Source organism: Accipiter gentilis, chromosome 26, assembly GCF_929443795.1.
Source record: "Accipiter gentilis chromosome 26, bAccGen1.1, whole genome shotgun sequence".
Classification (NCBI taxonomy): domain Eukaryota; kingdom Metazoa; phylum Chordata; class Aves; order Accipitriformes; family Accipitridae; genus Astur; species Astur gentilis.
In genome coordinates this window covers 10,526,398-10,549,762 of record NC_064905.1, presented here as the reverse complement: position 1 = coordinate 10,549,762, position 23,365 = coordinate 10,526,398, and the positions used below count along the sequence as shown (strand labels likewise).

General features: G+C 49.7%; 1 protein-coding gene across 3 annotated transcripts in view; it reads left to right on the top strand.

Moving 5' to 3' along the window:
- The first annotated feature begins 3,221 nt into the window (after positions 1-3,221).
- HTR4 (5-hydroxytryptamine receptor 4) overlaps positions 3,222-23,365 on the top strand; it is a 145,868-nt gene continuing 125,724 nt past the window's right edge. For all 3 annotated transcript variants that reach the window (XM_049829154.1, XM_049829155.1, XM_049829156.1), the window contains exon 1: positions 3,222-3,367. The gene's annotated coding sequence lies outside the window, so the exon portion shown is untranslated. The remainder of the gene's footprint in view (positions 3,368-23,365) is intronic.

Genomic DNA, 23,365 nt, shown 5'->3' with positions numbered 1-23,365 from the left:
TTTTGTAGGCATCCCATTCAGGCTGAATAAACTCTTTGATAATCCTGGAGGGGAATCTGCATTAAAAGGAGGTGTGATGTAGTATGACCAAAACTGATGACAGCGTTAGGGTTCAGCATGACCTGTTCTCAGGGTTCAGAAACACCCAGCGGTGGAAGGGTCTTGCACGCTGCCTCCTCCATGCATCCAAATCCATTCCCCACTTCATGGTTTGCACCTGGTAAAGCAAAGAGAGCGCCAGGATCCTGAGACCAGGACTGCAGAGGAGCGGCGGCAGGCAGCCTCGCTCTGCTCAGGCACTGGTCACATTCAGGTATCTTTACACAAGGGGATCTGTTTTGGTCAAGCTTCCACGAATTACTCCCTTGGCTCTCCATCCACCTGGGCCACTCTGCAGACAGCAAAACACTTCGCTGCTGTAGGTTCTGCCTGGATGGAGAGATGGCTCCATATACATGTGGTACTCATGGTGTTGAATATTACTTTCCTCCAAATATCGGCGGTACGGGCACACCGAAGGGCCAGGTGGTGAGGAATTGCGTGGCAGAGACAGCGCAACCAGGACCCACTGCTCGTGCAATGGGTGGGCGCAGGCTGGGATCGCTGCCCCGTCCTCCGGCAGGACATAACCCAACTGCTACCAGCACAGCGTGCTTTACCCCTGGCTCTAACCACTGGGGCTGGGGAGATGGGGGCCTAAGACGTCAAGACCCTCCTCCAACTGCCACTTGTGAATCTGCCTTCCAGCATTCAGGTTTTCAAAGTGCATGTCCCTAAGACTGCAGTGAGCACAGCAAGGCTGGGACAGGAGTTTGCTGCAGTGCCAGCAGGAAGGGGACTGCTCGGTTCTCTTTTCCATCGCTCTCCAACTTGATGGATGCAGGTGAGCAGCTTTGATCCTGACCCACCATGCTGCTGGTCTTCGATCCAATGAAGCATTTAAACACCTGCTAGGAAAGCGCATAAACCCGTTTAACTTCAGTTTGCCTGCTCATGTGCAAACTGCAGCATGTGCTTCGCTTAGGGGTCCACACTCTGATGTTTTCCCTTTTATGCTATCGGGCTCATTAGTAGTAGCTGCTGGAGATCCTGACTCAGAACAACAGCAAAGGCAAGTGAGCAGCTGCTCTGAGGACTCAGATCTTGTCAGGAAGAGCTACAACTGCTTGCTCCATGAACAGACATCAAGCCGCATATATATATAAATTCAGTATTAAAGCTACAGGCTATAATAATGAGTTGTCCATAAAGCTCAAGTTCATACTACAGAGAAGAAAATGAAGCCAAACCAAAATTGTTTCAGGAATGCTTTAACTTCCAGTTTTAAAATGACCCATCTCAGCTCCACCCAGACCAGCCTCATCCACTTTGTCCTCAGTGGTGCAAGCCTGAGAAAATCCAAATTATGACAAGGTGTTTCTTCACGGATTTGATCCCAGTTTTACTTTTCTTAATGTTATTCCTTATCTGTCTTTCAGTTACTATAGTGATGAACAAATGCATGCAACAAACACGAGGCCTGGCAGCCTGGGAAGGCGTGATTGCCTGCAGTGGCTGAAAATACCGCCAAATTTTTTGAGAAATCAGTTGAAAGATCTTTGCCAAAACCGCTCAGATCTTTAAAATATGGGTCCTATCAAACAAGTTGATAATAAACTGCGTTTAATAGCATTTATTTTTGGAAACTTTGAGTATCCTGTCAGCAAGAAACATACATTGCAATTTGTTGGGTGCTCTGGTTTCTCCTGCATCTACACACCATCAAAGACGTCCCTTTTCCAGGTCCTAAACTGGGATTAAAGGGCATGGAATGGATAGCTACACACCAAATTTCTTCTCTGAACTTGTGCGTACTTTGGATCACCCTGTTCCAGTGCAGTTCTGCTCTGAGAAATGACAGCCTGAAGAGCTCGCAGTGATGTCCCTCGGGGTCCCCCGCAAAGCCTGAGAGGCATTGTATGAGCGCAGCAGTGTGCCTGAATCCATGCACACTGGATGTGTGCACACTCCGTGGATCTCACTCAACAAACTCAGCCTCTTGGAGTCAAATCTGCTGACATTTGTAGCCAGAAGTTACATCAAGACAGAGAGGCCAAGCTGAAGGGCCTTGCCCTGTGGATTGAGTTTCAGCGTGGGCGTGGAGCCCACGTAGTTTCACAGAGGGAACGGAGGAGCCTGGTCTCCCGCAGACCTGGAGGTACTGGCGAGGGAGGGAACCCAGCTAGACCCTGGAGCTGCAGCCGAAGCTGAGTGCTGGTAGTTGGAAAAATATCACTTCATTTCCAAAAGCAGGTCTAGTCAGAAATACTCCCTGCAGCTGTCAGTACCGAGCCTCCTGTTTACGTGAAATGTTTACAGGCACTTTCCAAAGGAGAAACTGCACAAACGCACTGTAGCTTTGAACCCCCAAAATACAAAATGCAGTTCCAGATGTGGAAGGTTAGCATACCTGAAGATGGAGCTGCTCGGATCCTGCTTTTATCCTCAGTCCACTATTGCAATAGTTATTTTCAAACTTCAGATGATGAGCTGGTTGTGGTGCCCACCTCTGCCAAGACCGAGGTTTGTTAAGGGTCACAGGGTCAGATTTTCAGCTGCCAAAGCTCTAATGATGTCAAAGGAACCGGGCTGACACTGCAAGCGAAAAACGCGCTTGCGGTGTGGCTCCGCTTCCCTTCTGCTATTTTCGCACACAAACAAACAGACAAACGCGCAAATCCCCCAAGTTGGCTTGCAGAGCCGAGAGGGAGAGAAGCCTTTGCCAGGATCAAAGGGGATTTGCCCTCCCCCAAAGCGCTCAGATAAAAACTTGGAGGACGGGGGTCGGAGAGCGCTCCGGGAGCCGGCTGAGGGATGAGGCTGCCGGGGGGGGGGGGGGGGGGGGGGCGGCGGGCAGAGCCACCCCCCACCTGGGCAGGGCAGAGGCGCAGCCTCCCCCCCCCCCCCCCCCCCGCCCCGGCCTGGCCCCGGGCTCATCGCGGCGGGACCGACCCAACTTTTCCCGGCTCGGGGCTGCCGGGGGAGAGCCGGCAGGAGCGGGGGGGTGGTGGTGCGGGGCCGGGCAGCCCCTCCGCTCCCGGGGCGGGGCGGCAGCGGGGGCGGATTCTCTCCGCGGCCGCGGAGCGGCGGGGCGGGGGCAGCGCTCCCTGCGCTGCCGCCGCGCCTCGGCAGGCAGCGCCGCAGCCCCGCGGGCGGCGAGCGCGGTGTGTGTCCCCCCCTCCCCTCCCCTTCCCTCCCCTCCCCTCCCCGCACTGCACCGCACCGCGCCAGCATCAGCAGCACCGGAGACCGGCCCGGGCGGCCCCGTCCTGCCCCGCCGCCGCGATGAGGAGGCGCGCCGGGGGAGCGGGGCTCCGGCACGGCGATGGTAAGGCAGCGGCTTCCCCGGGGCGGAGAGCGCCTGGTCCCGACCGGGCGGTCCAGAAGGTGGTGGTAGTGGTGGTGGTGGGGGGGGGGGCTCCGGCTGCGCGGCGGGGTCCGGGGTGCGCTGCCGGCCGTGCCCGCCTCCCCCCTGCGCCCCCCCGGCCGCGCCGGGAGCTTGGGGCCGCGCTGCGCCCGCAGCTCCGAGGGTCTGAGCGGAGCCGCGCTCGCCTGGCGGTTTTCTTACTCTCTTGGCTCGTTGAGTGCCCGTCGGCGCTGGTGCGGGGCTGAGCCTGTGGGCGACGCGTGTGCCCGGGCCGGTCGTGAGGGGCCGGTGTAGCGAGCGGCAGCCCGGTCACGGTGGGACCTCGCTCCGCCTCGGTGCGTGGAGCGGGACGGGCGTCTCGAAGTGGGTACGGCTTTGGCACAGGCCGGTGCGGGTGGTCGCGTAGAGGTAGCCGGGGAGGGGGAGGTCGGGTTGTGTGGGATCGCACAGGGAGCCAGCCGGCCAGGGAGAACGGTTTTTCGTGCTGGTGGTTGCTGCCAGCGTGGGTGCCCGCCAGCTGCGATGCCGCTGCGCCTGTTCAACCAGCGGTGCTCAGCAAACTGCTGAAATTGTCAGTAGCGGTCTGCTGGAAGGCAAGAAACGTTACTCTGGCTGGGACGGAGCAGGAGCTCGGTGCCACTGAGAAAGTTGTCAGGCGGAGAAGCTCATCGGGCGCTGCAGGGAGTAGGAAACTTCACTTGAGCGAAGGCACTGAAGGAAGGTGTTTTCCAGGAACGGAGCTGCTGGGGAGTCGGACAGCTTTGTGCTCTGACAGTTGCGTCCCAGGGTCCGTAGTGCAAAGCTTTCCCTGTCACATCCGAGCTATCCGAGCTCTGCGTCTGTTCCAGGCTCGTGTCGCCGAGGCTAAGCGTTTCATCGCAGCTGAACACCGACCTTGCTCAGACTTACTCCAGAGCCGAGAGAAGTTAGCGGGAATCTTGCTCATGTCTAAGTGCTTTGGTTCAGGTACTGGGAGTGGAGCCAGTTTGTGGATCTGACGCCAGGAGAGACAGAGCTGTGTCTGTGAGTGAAAAACTAGTGTCATTTCCTCAACCCCCCGAGGCATCTTTCCTAGCTCCAAAACAAACTTCCCCCATGGAAACTTCATAGAAGGGTGACTGATTAAAACATTACACAGCTGCAAGTTTCTGCTGCTTCGGGGCAGCGAGGAAGGAGCTAGGTCCTGGTTTGCCAGCTTTAAGCTCCCAGACAGTAGTGGCAGTTGGCCTGGACTGTGCTTTGAAGTGTGTGATGTCATTATGACTTCATTTCTTTTTAAAAATAAAATACTTTTAATGAGAATAGTGCCCTGTGTTTCTTGAAGGAGAATTATTTTCTCTGTCCTGTGTTACAGCAGTTGACTATTTTTGCTTGGGATAGCAAAGGCAAGGTAGATTTTTTTAGGACATTACTTGGATTTTGTCATTGTAGCAGCGGATGATGGGCAGTCTCTGGGGGAGGCAGCTCGGGATTTGCAGCAGTCTGTGCAGTACCACTCTTTGGGGGAAGACCAGCGGTGCGGGAGCTGCAGGTGCGCCCACCCCTGCTCCCGGGCAGGGGGGACTCGGGGACCCGGCCCCCCGTGGTGTTCCCACCAGGAGGGGGAACTCCTGCCATGTGCAGGAGCAGCAGCAGCCACCTTCTCCTCTGAAAAGCTCTTCACTGCTTCTTTTCTGCTCTCCCAGCCTGACCTCGGCCCTGTCAATACTGTCCAGTAATGCTGCTGAAAAACAAACATATGAGTGAACCTCTGTGTTTGCTTAAATAATAAGTATTTACACACTAAGGTATGTTTATCTTTTTTCTTTAAACAGTCCCCTACTGGGGATAGACATAAATAGTTTAATTTCCCCAGGACTTTGTAAACACTGATTTAAAAGTAAGAGGAGCAAGTGCACTGACTGTGCTTGTTGGCTCATTAAAGCCCCTAGGAAGTCTCCAAATTGTACATGCAGCTCCTCTGCACCGCGTTCCTGTGAGTGCCATCAGTGGTTCTCCCCACCTCCTCCTCCCCGTCCTCTGGAGCCAGCTGGCACGCCTCGAGTTTTCCACGTTTGCTCCCCTTTTGCAAGTAGTCCCTATCTCCAGGAGATCTGAGGCAGGCCAAAGAGCAAGGTACTCCTCCAGGTAAGGGTGCCTGCCAGCATGGGTCTAAGTCCTTTGGGTGAGAACTGTCTGTTTGGAGCTGGTGGAAGGGGTTGCCAGATGAATGCAAGGGAGATACAGCTTGCCATGGGACAGAGGACTGCAGGCAGTGTGTGGTGAGAGGGTTGTGAAGAGGAGGAGGTGGGGAACTCCCCACCTCTCCGTTGAGGACACCTCAGGTCTCTCCTGCTTTCCACAGTCCTCTGCTCCTGGGCTGGAGACAGCAGGAGGCAGTGCCTGGGGGGATGCGGAGGACAAGGGGGAATCCAGATCCCGGTGCCGTGGTGCACTGGGACAAGGAAGGAGCTGAGCACCTTGAGGTGAGAACCACGGTCTCCTCTGTGGGGACCGACCATGCTTCCTACTGTCTCCCTGTACTGCTCACTGTAGGAGCAGTGAGCGAAGGGTAGGGAGTGTACGGCAAGAAGGAGCGAGGAGGCAACATATTGCCTTGCACATCCAACTGTCACACCACACAATATGGAAATACTCGTTGTGGGTTTGTGTTTGAAACCAAAGCTGTCATTTGAGTGAAAAGCAGGAGAGAGCCATCCTTCCAACACGTGCTGGAGTAGATGAGCAGAGAAGCAGGGTAGGATTGCCCCATGCCTGGCTTGGTTCACAGACGCAGATGCCCAGCTTGTGTAAATGGAAGTAATCGCAGTGATTTCATTGAGGAGCCACGCTGATTTAAGCTGCCTGGGGATGTAGCACAAGGACTGCAGTGCATGTTGGTCTAAATACTGAGAATACTGCAGCTAAACATCTGGGCTGACAGTGTGCCAAGTCAATAGAGCCTCCTGTGTCAGGGCATGACGATCAGTAAGCTTCTGAGGGTTAAAGAAAATCTTCCCTCATGGGAAGACTACTAATTAATTATCCACTTATGTCCTCCCTAGCCCATTTGCTAAAAAAGACGGCGATGAGTGCCAAGGTAGAGACCGTCCTCTGTTCTGATGTTGTCATTCCTGTGCTTCGTTCCTCAGGTAGTCTCTCAAAAAAATTTGCAAGTCTTAGAAGACTAATACACCCAATTAAAAGGTATAGATGTTTCTTTGGAAACCCAGTTGATTGCTCTAGGAAGCAGAATTTTTCACTCTGAACACTGACTATAAGGATGCTGAAGAGCAGGGGGACCCTTTCTGAGTGCCCTGCACTGACCCCCAAAATTTTCACCCTACTGGGCTCAGCTGGTGATGGCAACTTCTACCTTCAGGCCTGCACTTGTGGCCTACACTTGCCCTCAGCTCTTACCGTCTCATTCCTCCTCTGTGCTGATGTAGGGGAAAAAAAAAAGTGTGGCATCATTTCTCACCACACATGAATTACATCTAGGGTGGGAAAGCAGGGCATTCCTTCAGGTCTCCAGAGGTCTGAACGCCAGCATGTTTTCTGCTCCTGCCACCTGCCTCTGTGTAGGAATAAAGCCATAGGAAAGGTAAAATACACATTTAGCACTTAGCTTAGGGCGAGCGGTGGTTGTCAGCATGATCTAACCTTCGCCTCAGCTGGTGCAGAGGGTGGATTACCTCCCACAGCAGCCTTCACGTGTGGGTCAGGAGATGGGAGAGGGATGAGCCATGTACTTGTTCTCTTAGCTAACATGAAACCGAAACCAGTATTTTCAAAGCAGCTAACTTTAATCTGGTCTTGTGTAATTCCATTAGACTTATTTTTATTAGAAGAAATAATCTAATTCGGGCCCCTCCTCAACCCTAATGCGTTTGAGTGGCTGCAGACACATGGGTTACAGTGAGAGACACAGCCAGCAATGCATGGTGGAAAGCAAATTACTCTGTAAGAAGACAAATTGAACTTTGGCAATTTTATGTGATTAGGGGAACAATTAGAGAAAATAGCTGGAGGTGCACTCGCCCAGTGGTTCGTGTGCTGGTGGAGATGGGTGGCAGGGTGGCAGCTGCTCTCCGGGGTGGGAGTCATCCCCGAGCACAGGGCATGGTGGTGCCGGGGTGCCACGACAGCCCACCTGGGTCCTGTCTCCAGCCTGGGATGGGAAGATAATAGTGAAAAGCCACTTGCTGACCTTCCGCGCTGGTCACCAGCAATACAGTCTTACTCACAGGTGATCTGGGTTTTACAGAGCCATGGTTTGGTTTTGTCTGGCGCAGCAGGGGTTGGATCTGGACCTGGTGCATAAGGTCGAGCAGGGGGAGCATTTTCTTCTGGGTTCTCCTCTTTGCTCCCGAGATCCCTGGATCTGTATTTCGTAGAGCCGAAGCAGGAGTTCAGTGCCCTGACTTCAGTCTATCTCATCCCCACCTACTCCACCCTGCCCTCATCTCCTCCATTTGTAAAGGTACTCACACCCACAGTATTGTTTAAAGTCATTGAGCTCTGCGTAGGCTCAACACCTCCGAAAACCAGGCCTGCATGGTCCCACTCACACATGCACCCGTTCCTGGCTGCATCCCCACGCTCCCTCTGCCTCCCTCCCTAACTCGGTGCCTGTCTTCTGATCTCTGGCTGGGCGAGAGTTGTGTTCAGCCACACGCTGCGAAGCTGAAGTCGTGGTCGGTGGCTGCTGTTCAGCATTTGCATTGCAGCGGCACGGCTTCCAGCTGCAAGCACCAGAGCTGCTGTTGGCTACGGCAGAGCAGCAGGGTAAGGACTTCATCCCAGCTTAGAGCAAGCGAAGCAAAGGGCCGGCGTGGGATGATGGCAGGGCACTTGCTCAGCCATCTGCTCGGGCTCCGTTTGCTCAGAATCGCATTGCTGTGAGGCTCATTATTTTCTTTGACTTTTTTCCCCCCTCTCGGTTTGAGATGGCACAGACAAGTTCTGCCCTTATTATAGTTCCCATGGAGACAGATTTGATGCCGTACATTAATGGGGGGTGAGGCGCAGTCAGCTCTCGCCTGGACCAGCAGTTTCCCCCATTCATTTGCACAGCATCTCTCCCAGCGGGAACCCAGGCTCAGGGTCCTTGTCAGGTTCTTTGTCTTCAGAAACAAAACTCTAAACCATGTCTTCTGTTATTCTTTGTGTGTGGGGCACAGTGAGAGTGTGCTCTGGGGGCTCTGGCACCCCTGGGGACACCTACATTGTGGCTAGTCCTGAGTAAACTTTGACATTATCCTGTTCAGCATCTGAGCAGCCACTCTCGTAGCATCCATGAAAAGTTCACAATATTGTCTTCAAATGCAGAAGGGTTAATTTGGACTGATGGACGGCAACAAATGAATCCATCAATTTTATGGTGTACCGTGGCTGCTTTAACATTAGGAAGGTCACAGATGGTTAACATTAGGACAGTCACAGACCTTTCTCAGAGGTCTCCCTGAGAAGATTTGAAGTATGCAGGTGAACGTTTGGATCCAACAAATGAACTCTTCCATGCATGAGTCCTTGCTCATCAGGCAGGAAGGCGTCCTGAGGTGTCCTGACTCTAGTGGGGCACCTCAGCTGAACAACAGTGTGCCCGACTGGGCCCTTGTAGTGAAGTGAATGGCAAGGTGAGATCCAGGCTGGTTTCATTTGGACTAGAAAAGTTAGAGAAGAATGTTTTTGAGAATCTGCTGAAGTGCTGGCCTCTTTTATGGTGTGCCATGGCTACTTTAACATTAGTGAAGTCAAAGCTGCCACCATTAAAGCCCTTCTCAGAGGTCCGTCTGAGAGGACTCGAAGGTTGCAACTGATTTTAGATGAGTCAAAGCAGTGGAACGTGCTTCCTTTTTATGGGCCCTCTGTGGGGATGTTACAAAAACATCTTTTCCCTAACAGGAAAAACTACTGAGCAAAATGTTTGTCATTCAGCAGAGAAGGGAAAAAGGAAATAAAATAACCCCCCAAAACCAGTCAATGTTGTACCCAGAAAAATAAGGTGATAGCAATGAATATAAAGTAGAACATGTAGGTGTCTGATAAGGGAGGCTAAAGAGATCAGTGAAATAGTAATGAGCAGGAGGGTTAAAGACGGAGAGAAAGCATCTTCCAAGAACATCAGGAATCACTAGAAGGCTATGTCTAGCATAACTTCTTTGCAGGGTTCAAATGGTAGGGTCATAACAGGAAAAGGGAGGTTTAGATTAAACACGACCATATGGGTTATTCTCCAAATCACCCTTTTCCCTGGCAAGAAGTACTGTCTGCCATTGCTATCACCAGACTTCCAGGTGAGAAAAAGTATTGGCCAGGTAGTCAAGGAGCATAAGCTGTCATTATAATAATACCTTGGTCTTCACCTAGTGCATTTTTTACTCTGCACACTTTACTGAAGACAGCAATGCCGTTATTTCAATCTTTTAGAAAGGGTGCTAAGAGAAAAGGGGACTTCTCTAAATCGGTGTTGGTGATTAGCAGCAGGACCAGTTATAAACCCCTGTTCTGCAGAGCCCCAGCTGCTTGCCTGTACTCTACATTACTGTGGCACTGCACTGATTTATGCCGGTAAAAGGGGACTCATCCATGGAAAAATGGATTCCAAGTTTGAAAACCTTGCCCACCCTGTAGCTGATGGTAATATTATCACTAATTTAATCTGTGTTTTTTTTAAAGCCAGAAAAGGACTTCTCTGATTGTCTTGTCCGCTCTCCTACCTACAAAAGAAAGACACAAATAAAAGAAAAACTGTAGCTAAGGAAATGTCTTCGTGATTAGTTCCAAAATATCAGATGGAGCGTAATAAAAAAGAAACAAACCAGTTGTTTTCTTTAATAATAATAGAAGACCAAAAAACCCCAAACCCTGTTTAAATCCTCACTTGAATGTGAGGATTTCCAAACAGCCCATATAACAGTATCTGGAAGGACAGAATGAAAGGAAGTGATTTCAGGCAGTGGTTTGACCCCTTCTTTGCCTTTGTGGGGCAAAATCCAGGCTGTTCCTGGGAGTTTTGTTCTGTGAGAAGACACAGGGTCTTCTTCTGGTTGGTGCAGTGCCAGGTGGAGCGTGTACAGGGAGAGAAAAGAGTCAGGGCTCGCTGCTGGAGACCAGACCTGTCATGCTGCATCGTGCTTCACTTTATGAGCATGGCCGTTCGAATCAGCGGGACGCCTTGGGAAGTCAGGTCCCATTTACCGGGCAGATGAATAGGGACCTGTGGGAAGAAGAAAAGGGGACTCGGCACGGTGGCATCTGCGGGGGTGGGCAGGGCACTGGCGGCTGAGTGTGCTGTGGAGGAGCTGGGTTTCTGGCGTGGGTGAGCTCCCAGAGAGGAGCCAGCCTTCAGAGCCACCCTCTTGGGCGGTGATGCCGTCCTCCCTGCCAGCCGGGCAGCTCCTTTCCTTCGCTGCCTTCCCCATCCCCGGTGCACTTTGTGCCATTGTTCACGTGGGGCTGAGCTGACTTTTAAACCAAATTTAGTACAAATGTGCGTACGCTAAGCGTTAGAAACCAAACGGTCCTGATGGACAATTGAAGAAAAACTGGTCTGCATTGAATGGATTCCAGGATTACTCTGAAGCCAGTGTTTTCTGGGATGAAACCAGGAGAGTTAACTCATTGCCGTGGGGGATGCTGTCCGCTGGAGACACGACCTGCTTGATGTCTTAGGAGGATATCACAGGTCTGTCCTGCCTAACCTTAGGCAAATAACTGGTATCCTGCTACTGCCAGTGAGAAGAAACAGGAGAACGTCAATGCTTCAGCTTCTTGCTTGAAATGTGGCAGGAAGAGCACAGCAGCTCCCCAAGGGTGGTGGGTGCTGCTTGTCCTGCAGGACAGCACTCTGCATGCCCATACTGCATGTTCACCTCACAGCATTGTGTTATGCCATAAAGCCCCAGAGCATGCATGGGGAACAGACAGTTTTCTTGGCTTCTGTAGGCTACGTAAATTGGTAAACACTCTGATGTGCACAGCCTTCGTGTCTGGAGGAGCAAAAGAGGGAGAAAGTCAGAGGCTGGACAGGGCATGTAGCAGGTGAGTGAATATTTGGGCTTGTAGTGCCCTTCTTAATTTTAGGAGGTTTCTAGAAGAAGAAATATTTTCTAGAAAAAGAAAAGGAGCTTTTTTTTGAGAAGGGAAAATACAGTCAATGCACTGTGGGACACTTGTAAGGTACAAGAGACTCTTTTGGACTTGATTTGCTTGTGATATGCAGTGCTATGGGTCTGGACATCAGCCCTCTGCCCTTGCTCCGAGGAGGGTGGGTGAGAATTTGGTGAAAGTAAAATGGGACCTGTGGCAGAGAGACCCATTGTGCAAGCTTGTTAGAACCAGTTGCTTGAAGCCAGTTGCTGCTGGTGCAAGATGAAGTTCCCTTTCCTTCCTCCTCTTTACCTTCATCCATTTTCCATTCTGGAGTTACCCATGTTCTCGGATCTGACTTTCAGGTCATGTTGCACATGGACTTACTCTCAGATACACAGACAATTTAGGATCTGCAGCTTTGAAAGTCTTTCAGTAGGAGGCAGGCTAAATAATCTACCCTGTCTTTTACCGGAGGGGCATGTCAGAGAAGTGCAAAGTAAGCATCTTGTTGCTGGCATGAGTTTAAGAGCCTTGCTGGTCAGGGGAAGATCACAGGAGCTGATTAAAAACTAATTGCAAAGATGCCTTTTATGAGTGCATGATTTTCTGTGCACTCTGCTTGGCTGCATTATCTTATTGATTGGATCCCTTATATTATAACTCATGAAAGAAAACAACCAGCCCTATCTGCACTTCTGTTTACATTTAATGTAATAAATCAAGTGTTACTTGCACAATGATGATTAAAAAAGAACCAGGAAATTAGGAAATCAGAGGAAGAGGGGAATTTCCTTTTTTCTGCCCATTAGGTTCAGGATTTCCCTGATCCATTGAGTAACCGTTACCACTGAAGGAGGTAACTGCTAAGAGAGGAGAAAGATGGGCTCTTTGTGAGACATCACGGTGTGTGAGACCTGTGGGTGACAGTCTGTTGTGGAGTTGGGGCAAAGTGAGTGCAAATGTCTGTGAAGACCTATGTGCAAGGTAAATTATTAGTTCATAGAAGCAAAGCATGTCAGGCAGCCAGCACTGATCTTTGGCTCTCTCCTTTCTTATACCCCTCTCTCTCCTTTCTTGTACCTGTCACAGTGCCTTGACTAAACTCCCCTTAATACCTGCAGCAATCCCTTGAAAAAGGGGCGAGGTGTTGTGCTGTGGAGGAAACCAAGTGAAGCCATTTGCCCAGGGGAGCCACGGATACCAAGGGCAGAGCAGAGACTCCAGTTCTGTCTTTCCATAATTAAAGCTAGTCTTTGACCCCTGAGACCCTCCTGTGTCCATAGCTGTGATTGTCCTCAGTCTTCCAGGGCCCTTCCCTGGGCAGCAGCTGGAATGCCCTTCCTAAATGCTGAGCATGCACCAGGCTAGTTTCAATTTGCGTTCTGCTTTGTACTTTGTAAAGTGCTCCAACAAGGAATATCTCCTTCCCCCCATGGCTCCCTAGAGCATCAGCTCTTGTCCAGCTCTCTCTTAAACTGTATTAGCCTATGATGGCTATGAGATTGTCAGTTCAGTTTTAGGTCAGACACTACGGGGACAGCAGAAGGAGGAACATGGGCTCTGGTCACTGGGGATTTTGCAATTCAATGCAACGTGTCTTGCATGTGATGTTTTAGGTGTCATAAGCTTGTGCTTTCCTGAGGTGTCTATTTTTGATTTATACGGGCACTTTAGAAATGCTGACATTGGGATTTGGGTTGGTTTTGCCTGGAATTGTTGATAGCTTCTTCAACAGTGACTTTAAAGTTTTTATTCTGAAATTATCACAGTATGGGGCCCACAGTGACATTTTAAGTTACAGTGCCATGATAATGAGATGCCAATAAACTGCCATTAAGTTCACCATAGTATCATTATTTGGTGTGTAAAAGCTGGTTGGTAAATTTACATTACATGAAAAAAATCTACGCAGCAAATTGTGCTTCCAGTGAATTACATGGGAGACATCAAAGGGAATTAGGGCTATATTAAGGTCTAGCTTCTTCAAATTAACTATTTTTTAAAAAAAGAAGGATTTGGGGCAGGGACTTTTTTTTGGTGTAAGGGATAGGTAGAAATGTCAAAAAAAAAATGAAGACCTGACTAAGTGCTTTTGCATTTGAAATGGATTAGTGATAGCTGGCAGTTTGAATCCTGAAGTCCAACCCAGCTGCAAAATGTTAGTCCAACCTGGCCTACTCAGGTGGAGAGGGAAAGAGCAGAACACTTCAGCATCTTTTTCACCCCTTGCCTCTCTGTTAAATGAAGATTTCCCTGTTCCTTGAGCTACCAGCTCTTGTTCCATTACATTGCCCTTGTGAGGGCTCAATCCTGACCCAGGCCTACACTGCTGGGGATGCAGCCCACCATCCCTTTGAGCAGGCGATGCTGCTGGATCCTGCCAGTAAGGAGCGTGGTGGGCGCTGGGATAAACAGGTCTTTGGTGGAGTGGGGAACAGCAGCTCACGCCATCCCCTTGATCATCCACCACCATGGTCTGGAGCAGGGCTTTTCTCCTTGTATTTGAAATGAGTCATTATTCAGGCAAAACTCTTGGAAAGGAGGTGACGCTGCCACCTCCCACTGGTCCATGACTGGGCAGAAGAAATGTATAGATAGAGCTGCTGCTGGGTGAGGAGACAGCAGTGCTGGGGAGCCATCACGGCTGGAGCAGGGGGACCGAGGTGACAGGGTGTAGGAGCTGCTCAAGTGGTGGGAGCAAAGCCTGTGTCCTTTCTTGTGAGTCCAGAGAGGTGTTTGAGAGCATGGATTAGCTCAGGGAGGATTTTGGGATGGGCCCTGCACCACTGTTCCTGCCATCCCTTGTACGTGGGGAGGTGGCAGCTGCTTCTCAGCAGCACGAGTTCCCTCCTACCCCCTCTCGTGGGGTGCACCCACGTCCACGGTGACCCCTGTGTCTGTAGTTGGGACCCCAGGGTTTACTTTGCTTAGCCAGGACTTTGTCCTTCTTTTGCTTTAAAGCTGACAAGGTCACAGGGACCAAAAAGGCACTTGGGCTGCCCTTGAGAGAGGAAAGGATCTTGGGCTAAGGAGATAAGGCAGGTAAAGCTCCAGTGCGCTCCCTGGTGTCATTCATACTTCGCCAGAATGATGGACATCACAATAACTAGGATAGGTGGTAAATGAAGTAACTCTGATAGCAAATATTGGCAGGGAAATGCTGGTGAAAGAGCAAATGCTGCACCTCAGTGCCAGGAGATGGACACTCTATTAATACTGAAAAAGTAGATAGAAGCAAGGGTGTTACATGTGGATTTTGATTTGGGTTATTATCCTTCAAGATAGTAAATGAAGGAAAATAACATTTGGCAAATAAACTGGATTTCAGCTCTTACACCAGCCCTCAGGCAGTGCCTTGAGATTTTTCCAGAAGACCCATATCAGGAAGTTTTCAGCCTGGTTCATAAGCTGCAGAGGCAATGAACAAAACTCATGTGTCTGCAGATGTGGTCAGGGATAGATTCTTACTGCAGTCTAAGGCAGGAGACTGGGTAAATAGGGAAAGAGTTGAAATTAACTGTGATGTAACAGAAATTTATTCTGCATTGAAAAAGGTATGGTTACTTCTGCCTAGGCAAACCCAATGCCTTCCATTTTCGGCTATTGCTTGGGAATCACATTTTCCTGTCTTTAAAACATAGTCTTTGGTGAAAACTGCAGAAACTAAGAGATGGACCACCTTACAAAATGGTCCATCCCAAATCCCAGCTTTCCAATGCTTTTTCGTTTTATCGTTCAGTTTTGCCATGTGCAACAATCTATCTTGGGCCTTTATTGAGCACCAGCTATTTACAGCCATCTCCACAGATTTTTGCTCTGCTGTGATGATGCTGTTGCACAGGACTGACTGCTTGATCTCCTCTCCCCCTACCCTTCTGTTCACACCAGCCTCGCTCTTCAGTGTCTGTGCTTTGTGTGATCACATCTATTATTGGGGAGGAAGCCGCTAGTAATAGTAGCACACAGCTATGACTATAATAATAGTGGGTGTCCCAGAGGCACAGTCAGTCCCTCACAAAGGCGGATTTATGGCAGTGCAGACATGGTTCTGGATTGCTCTGGGTCTCCCTTTGCTAGTTCTTCCCAGGCTGAAGTGCTGAAGGCAGAAAGTGAAGGAGCTGTGGTTTGCTGGGGTTTTCTGGAACAAGTGCAGGCACTGCTGAGTAGTTCTAGGAAAAGGCAAAACTTAAAAGGTGGGGAGGAGATTGTGCAGAGCATGGGCTGCATGTGGGTGTGCAGAAAGCTCTGAAACCTCTTGGAGGGATGAGTAAGTGCTGGGACGTAGCAGAGGAGATCCTCAGCATGGTCTGCCAAGGGGAAGCTGTTCCTCTTGAAGACACAGCAGCTTTCTCAGCATCTCTCACACTTCCTAAATTATCTCGGGGAAAATGTCCTGGCCAAAAGAGGGTTTCTGAACACATTTTTGCCTAGCAGTGCTGAAAGCACTGTGAGGTGAAGGATGAGAGGTGGACAGGCCTGAGCCCGACAGTGGCCAAGTTTAGCTTCCCTGCTCAGTCTCAGGGGTTTGGACAAGGCTGCCAGCTTTGTCTTCAAGGAAGAGTCTTCAACTTTGCTTTAAGCCCATTTGAGGGAAGAGCTTTTAATTCCAGGACAGGCTTTAGGGTTGTCTTCTCCAAGGGAGAGCACTGGGGACCCAGCTGGAATCTCACATGTTTCCAGGTGCCTCCAGTTGGCAGCACCGGTTGGGTGTCAGGGTGTGTGTTCAGCAATCGCTCCGAGCCAAGCCTGCAAGCCAGGGATGGTGAAATTCGCTTGGTGAGGAATGAAACAGGCTCTGAAAGCTAATTTATATTTCAGGTTATTTTGTAGTTCTTGGGTAAATGGATAATTGCACATTTTGCATTTGATGTAACATAGTCCCAAACGTTCCCTGTCTTCCACCTACACTCAGTGGGTCCCCGGGAAGGATTTTCGAGCCCTTGCCTTGGTGGGTGGTTGCTGTGGAGGATGAGGGGGCACAGCCCACGTGCCCCTGTCTTGCTTTGCTAATCCCTGTGCTGCACTGTGCTGCCAGAGCCAGCACCACACCAGGATTCACTTGGCCAGGCAGAAGGGCAAGGGAAAGGCTTGGGGCAGATGAAGGGTTACCCGTAGCCAAGCATTCCTGCTGCATGGCACTTTGAAGATGAGGAGTGTGGTCTGTGAGCACACTCCATTGTTTATTAACAGCAAGAATGATAACGGTGGCAGCTGATTGACTGCCTCTCTTTGGCTCATCCATGTTTATCCACATCCCGAGAACTCCCTGCCTTCCCCGCTCGGCATCGCTGCCTGACAGATGAGCTGTGAGGTATTCTGGGATGTTTGGCTCTGCAGTGTTTCCCAGTCAATTCCTCTCTTTTCCACAGCCACATCCCTCTTCTTTAGCAAACATCTGATCCTTCACTTCTCCTTGGGTCCCTGGACATTTATTATTAGAGCTTTTGTTTATTTAAAAACAAACACCAAAAAAAAATTAGCGATGAGAGCCCAGATCAAGGATCCAAAAATAGGGAACCCAAGAGAGACTGAAAGCTCTAATCTTGGCACATGAAAACATTTTTAGGTGATGAAGACTTAAAAAAGCCCGGCTAAAAGCAACAACGGCAAGAAAAGCACCCCAAAGACATCTGCAAAGAAAGATGGCAAACACAGCACACACTGATTATAATCCTTCACTGAAGTCAAACCCCAGGCAAAAATAGTGTCAGGCACGGGATGCCACGCACCATAGCTAGCACTGCATCAAGCAGCCAGCGCAGCGAGATGGCACGGGGCAGACCTTCCCGGCTCCACATCGCTGCCTGTGCCTCCCGCCTTACTCCTCCAGGGAAAGTGTCCCGTGGGGGGGCTGTACAGTGGCAGCCCTGACCCTCAGCACCCCGTGACGGCAGCCGGGGCCAGATGCGAGGCGCCCCTGGGACTGACGGCGGTCGCTGCGGCACGGCCGAGCGAGGATGCGGTGCGGGAAGATGGGAAGATGCATTTCGTCTCCCCAGAGAGCTGCGGCTCAGGGAGAGGCACACAGGAGGCTTTCTGCAGCTCTCCCTCCCCCTTGTCACAGCCTGCACATGCAGACGTCTGCCCTGGCCGCTGGCCTGCCAGCCACAAGAGGTTGTCTTCCTCCAGGAGTTCATGTCCAACCCATTTCAGGTGGACCTTTGTGCCCCCATAAAGCGCCTGCCAACCTCCATGTCCCGGGGAGACCTCCCCAGCTTGGCAAAAGGAGGAGGGCGAGCACCACATGATGGTGGAGCTCATGGAGGAGCCTGCTTTTAAAGGAGATATTCTTCTTCCCATTAAATAGGGAAATAAGAGCTGGGTGGGCAACACCAAAAAGGATTTACAATTTAAATCCCAGAGAATTTGTAGGGATTGCTGTGGAACATGGAGCAACACTAGTTGCCTCCTTTAATGGCAGTGAGATGGATTATCCACATCGCTTGTGGAGACTTCGTGGGGAAAGGTCTTCATCCCTTCAGCTTTCCTCTGGCCATCCCTCTACAAGAGCATTACTTAGATGATAAAAACCTAGCTAGAGTTTAAATTCCTTTGCCGCCCTGTACGTTTTAAACAATGAGTGAATTAGGATTTCTATGCTACTTGGCAAAAGGAAGGCAGGGGCTCCTTATCTGCTCTGCTGCTCTGTTGTTAATAGGAGAGGCACTACCAGACTATCTGGAGCCTCTTCTCTTGTAAACTTGTCTCCTCATCTATATCTGGCCTTTGTGAGCAATGCTAAGCCATAACAGAAGCTGTTAGCGGTGCTCAGAGTGGTTGAGGGAAGAGCATGGTCCAGGGAACACTGTCTTCCAAATTCTACAATAAACAGCTGTATGTGAAGTTACGTCTTGACGTAGTTACATGTGGTAAAGCTCCCACGTGAGGACAAATTCAGGCTGACGACAGAGAGTGCCCTGTCAGAAACATGAAGCACCAAGTTGTTGAATGCCCTCTCTCAGTCATGTAGGCTTGTCAAAACACTCTTAAACGGAGTGGTTTTTGTCCTGGCAGGCTATGTGCTGGAGCAGGTATTGTGTGTCCTCCAGCCAGCGCAGCGCTGGGGATGGAGTACAAGACTGGCGTAAACGTGGTGTCATGTGCTTGGCCGCATAAGGAGGATGAGATCATGAGCTCCTATCTCAACATCAAGATGCCATTTTCACTGTGGGGAGTGCACACATTTCATATGAATGAACATGAAGCCACAGTCATACATCCAGGCTTGATTATAAATACAGACAGTTTTCCTAAACAGATTTTAAGATTGCACTGCGTCACGGTTTCTGCTGAGCTTTCCCTAGCACGTGGCAGACTTCCCTCTGGGGAATCAACCATGTTTGCAGAAATCTGCCACTTCCACTGGCACATTGGGCGTGCGATGGCCTCTGCAGTGTGGTCTCCTGCACTTGAATTCAGTCATGAATCATGAAAATTTGCAGGAAGTCACTATGAGCACATAGCTCTTGGTGACATGTTTTCATACCCCAGGTGGCAGAGAGGCACGTCTCATGTCAGGAACTGGGTGCAGAAAGTCTCCTTCCTATCGGCACCTGGTGGGGTCAACCTTATCACACCCGAGTGCCTGCATCTCCTGACTGAGAGGTTACGAAGATGGATCAAGTGCAAAACTCAGAAATCTCTCTCCTGAGACTTCCTCTAGGACTCCTGCTATATTCCTCACGGAGTAACTGTTGGGGAAAGATCTTCGCATGAAGAGCCATGGTCCTGATGATGATGAGCTTAGGCAGGAATCACCGACTGCACAAGAAGTGGATGGAGAACGATTGGTTAGGAAGGCATTGCATGGGACAGGACATGAAAAGTTAGACACAGAAGGCAGCGAATCAACAAAACCCACCAACTAATGCTGAAAAAGAGCAAACAGAACAGAGTAGCAGCACTCATACAGAGGAATGTGATGGGTAAGGCAGGGGAGGGAGTCCTTCCTCTCAGCACTCTTCTCAGGTTTGGAAATTGCACTTCAGGAAAGGTATGGGAGAGACCAGGGAGAGCTCTTGGAAATCAGCAGGAGAGAAGAGCAGAGCTGGGGCAGGCTGGCCTCTGTGCCAGTGTCAGCGCGGCTGGGAGCAGATTCGTGGTACTGCTCTTCAGACGCAGGAGGGTCTACAGAAAGGAGAGTAATAAACAGATCTCTGCGTCTGTTGTGGGGAGGAAAAGAAGTCACAGCAATAAAACGCAGCAAGACAGATTTAGGATAGACCCTAAAATAATCCCTACATGTACTCCCCCTGGGAGACGGCATAAGGAGAACGTGGAAACTCCATCCCCAAGTGCCATCTACAGCAGGTTAAAATATAGTTGGGTCTGATTAAACAGCTCCTCAGGGTCTCTCCCAGCCATTTTTTTCCATCTGATTTTTCTCTTCACGGCATAAGAATCTGTTTTACAGTCTGTCTGAAGAGAAATACAGAGCTGAAACAACTAAATGACAGACCTAGCAGATTTTCTTGGTAGTGGTGTTTTTTTTTAAAATGACGAATGGAAACTCCCCGTGGGAAAAGTCTGTTTTCAGTGTAATCTTTTTTTTTTTTTTTTGTGAAAAAACCAAGATCACAAAGAAAACTCATGGGGAAAAACTGTTTACTTACTGGATCTGCTGACTTGATGGTGGTCAGAGATTTTATTGGACCTGCTAAGTTGGTGCTGATGAAATATTTTGATGCTATTTTCCATTAAGATGTTCTTCCTTCGGATCAAAGGCATGGTTAAATATAATAAACCAAAGATACAGATAACAGGGGAGGAGATTGTCTCAGTGCAGTATTTCCTGCTTCCCTGTACAGAAGCAGTTTATGCTTGTTGCCACGGGTGTTTTTAAAGGGCACGTTGTAACCACAGGTACTGTGCCTTCTTCCTGAGCGCATCCAGGATGCATGTCCAAATACCTCTTGGTTCTTACTCAGCATACGTTTCCTAGCAGCTTCCCCTGCCCTGTGAACCCAGGCTTACCCAGGAGGTAAAGAAACAAAGACAGACTTAGTGCATGACAAGGGTTAATCTGATTTGTGCCGCTCCTTTTCATGGTGGGCTTTGGCAAAGCCATTCTTCATTCTGCCCTCAGCTGGGTCCTGTCGCAGGGCAGGGCGGGCGGCGAGCAGGGGGCTGGGGAGAGCTGGGGGCTGCAGGGGCTACCTTGCACATGAGACTGGTGCAGCAAAAAGCTGGGGAGCAGGGCGGACAGAGGCACTGTTTGTTCAGTCAAGATAAATGCCGTGATAAATTACTTTCCATTTCTCTCTCTCCTTGTAAGATGGATTTTTAAATTTTTTTTATGTTCACCATCATTCATTAAATAGGGGGCTTTTATAAGAACATGTCTCTAATTTCTATCGTTAGTGACATATGTGCAGACGCAAGGTTTCGGGTAGTCACCAATCACACCACTTACTGCTTATTGTAATGTCCCAACACTTTCCCTCCTCCCTCGCCATCCCAAAGCAATTAGCAGGAAATTCAGCTGCTGCCTGAATGGACACATTTTCAGCAATCTTCCTTAATTCTTTATTTACTGTAAAATAAGCAGGAAAAAAAAAATGCAAAATCAGTTCCTCTTCCGAGGATGGATTAGTTCTCTCATCACATCTCAGTCTCTCTCTCCCCTGCCCTTTCCCCAACTGTATCCCAATTTCTGATGAGTTGTGATGAAAAGCAGGCAGGAAAACATCTGATTGCTGCCCATGAATTCCTCGAGTGAACACGTTTCAGAGGTAAGTAGTGAGACAAAAGCTGAGCTATTCTCCATCAGCGCTTGGAGCTGATAGTGTCCTTTCCTGCATTAGACAGTGACTTGTACTAAGTGAGCTGAAACTTCGCTTCTGGATCATTCATAGCAGGAACTGATGTAATTTACTGCCACGCAAAGAGAAAATTAAATGCCCAATCTATTGCTTTTAATAAGGAAGGTTTTTAGCACTGGGGATGGGATACGGTGAAGCAGTAGAGGGACTGGCTGAGGCAGGGGGGAGCAGCAGATCGATGGAGGGAGTGAAGCGAGCTGGTGTCTGCTGTATCGAACAGTATCTCCCTCTTTAAACGGAGCTTTGGACATCACTGCTTCAGGAATAAAGTAGTCTCTGCTGTGAGCACAGACATCAAAACGTGGCCTCGCAGAAAAGAGATCTCCGAGATCTCGCTGACATTTCCCTTTGATGCTCTGCGCAGTCCAACACACAGTTCACAGGTCTGTGCAGACGCAGAGTTGCACCTGAGGGAGCACCTTGCCCTGCTTTCAGAAAACAAAGAGGGGATGGGGAGGAAGATGTCTGTGTTGCTGAAAAGCTTTAAGGCAGCTCTAGACAACTGAAAGGCTCAGAGGGCTCTCTCCTTCCTGGCTTTCAGTCTGCCCCCGCCCTTACCCTCCACCGCCTTTACTCATCAGCTGGAGCCCAGGCAGGAGCAGGAGCAGGAGGAGAAGCAGGAGGAGGAGGAGGAGGAGGAGGAAGAGGAGGAGGAGGGCTGCACCACGCACAGCGGTGCACCAGAGCAGGGCTGCAGGCTGGCACCGAGGGCTTCCCAAGGGCTTCTGAGGGAAAATTGGGACCATGCTTGTAATTCAGAAAGGCACTTCTGGCTGTCTCTGCTGAACAGAGGAGACCTCAGCTCAGAAGGTCTTCTCTTTGTTGGACTCAGACGTATATTAAAAAAAAAAAAAAAAAGCTATGAAAGCGGTGTGATGCACTGTGTGGGGTACAGCCCACCAGTGCCTCAGCCCATAACTGGAGTCGTCTTCACCTCCTTCCCCCTTTCCTTGCTCATTTTAGATTTGCCTTTAGACATGAAGAAGACTAGGTCCTTATTCCCAAGGCAGGGAGGGTGGGAAGAGTTGTTTATCTGAATGAAATACTCTATTTGGAGTTAAGCAGCTCGGGTTTATCCTCCCAACTGTGTCTCAGCCTCCATCTCTGAAACACATACACTCCTGAGCACCCTTCTCCTGGCTGTTTGGCCAGTCTGGCAGAGTGCTCTGAACTGTACACTGACAGTTAGGGGTTGCTGTTATCACTTACAGATGACTAAAACCCCTCCAAAGAATATTACCTTTGTTATAGAAATGCAAATAGGTAGGCATTTTGATTAACTGTTCTCTTATCACTGGTGGCTGTTTAACAGATTTGTCTTGGCTAGAGCTTTGTCTTTTTTCTGACCTGTGTAACAGGTCCAGGTGGGACGTCCCGGGAAGGGTGTTATTCCCCAGGCATGTTCCTAACCATCCACCAAATCAACAGTTTGTTTTCTTGTAATTGGAGTAGCTGAGAGAACTGTATGAAAAAAGACATAAATGGCTTAAAAAAAGAAGACGCCCCAGAATGCCAAAGCTCAGACCACTCGTGCCTTTGAAAACCTTTGGTCTGCAGCTGTAAAATAGCCATATCGCCATATTGCTGGATAACTTATCTGTGTATGAATGCTTTATGGGTCTTATGTCCTATGTCTCATGGTCCCCCTGTAAAGATTGGTGGACTGATTACCTAAAGCTTGTTACCTGTACGGCTTTTGCATGTGACCAAGAGCCACATGTACATCCAGACAGAGTATAGAAATGAAACTAGTTTGGGGAAGTTAGTTCAAATGGTGCTGACACATTTGGGATCTCCAAGGTCAAGGGTAGGAATCTTGCACGTTAAGGTCCAAAATCCCAATGAGACACATGCACAGATCATGATACTCATAAATTCACAGTCCATGTGGCTCTTAGTCACATGCAAAAGCCCTACCCATAACAAGCTGCACTGCAAGCAATGCAGTAACCTTGATGACCCGTTGTAGTAAGTTTTAACAAATCCTACAAAAAATGCTTTTTGCATTTTGCGTCAGTAGGGATGTTAGAAAAGATCCTAGGGAAGTCAGGTGTGCAGGCAG